This window comes from Amblyomma americanum, chromosome 6 (assembly GCF_052857255.1).
Source record: "Amblyomma americanum isolate KBUSLIRL-KWMA chromosome 6, ASM5285725v1, whole genome shotgun sequence".
In the NCBI taxonomy this organism is placed as follows: Eukaryota; Metazoa; Arthropoda; class Arachnida; order Ixodida; family Ixodidae; genus Amblyomma; species Amblyomma americanum.
In genome coordinates this window covers 40355507-40356412 of record NC_135502.1, presented here as the reverse complement: position 1 = coordinate 40356412, position 906 = coordinate 40355507, and the positions used below count along the sequence as shown (strand labels likewise).

Here is a 906-nt window from a genome sequence, read left to right as displayed (position 1 = left end):
AGTGCCTCTTCCGTGGCGTTACGTAGAAGTTTCTTTGCCGGTGGAGAGAAATGGTGTCAACAATGTCGTGGTTTCCGCGCGCTTGGTGGCTGGCTGTGATTCGTGTCCTTCATTCCGAAAATTCAGGGGAGCACTTAAGTCGCTTCACGTGCATCAAGGCGAAAGTCTTTGTGTCGTCCTGTTGAGCTCAGCACGATCGTCTCACGCTTCTCGAATTAGTTTCGGTTTCAGGTTACGACACACTACACCTTCCTTATATACGGTTTCAAGTTACGACATACTACACCTTCGTTCTATCCTGATTCAAGTTTCAAGTGCCCTCTGAGGCCAGGGCCTAGTCAGGAGGATGTGTTCCCTCCTTTTGCCCTGCCTCAAGGGCAACTCTTTATTACCTCAATAAACCTCAAAGTTACGACATACTGCACCTTCTTTATATCCGATGTGTTGGCTATATCCGGTTTCAAGTTACGTTATATCTGATGTGTTCGCTATACCCGTTTTCAAGTAACAACATATGCCTTCTAAAACACCGTCGTCTCGTGGGACTAGGTGGCCGAGTGGTTAAGGCGATGGACTGCTAATCCATTGGGCTCTGCCCGCGTGGGTTAGGATCCCATCCTCGTTGAAATTTGTTTCTTTCATTCTATTCGATTGGCAGGTGGAGCGGAGCGGACAGGACAGGTCTTGCGCACGCTGATGAGGCAAGAAAGTCTCTCGCCTTAATATATGCCTGCGCCAGATGCGCTCATTGATCTCGCTCAGGCAGTGAAGAACCATGCACGCTTCCGTTATATGGTTCCACTGTTTGAAGCTTTTACTCGCGGCCAGAGCGCAAATGTTGTGCAGGATGCAGCTGGTCCCTCTTTTGCGCGCTTCGGTTTCGTCGACACGCGACTGATGCACAAG

General features: G+C 49.6%; 1 non-coding gene across 1 annotated transcript; it reads left to right on the top strand.

Annotated features, from left to right (window-relative positions):
- The first annotated feature begins 543 nt into the window (after positions 1–543).
- TRNAS-GCU (transfer RNA serine (anticodon GCU)) lies at positions 544–625 on the top strand. Its single transcript has one exon. It is a non-coding gene; the product is annotated as a tRNA-Ser (tRNA).
- The last annotated feature ends 281 nt before the right edge of the window (positions 626–906 follow it).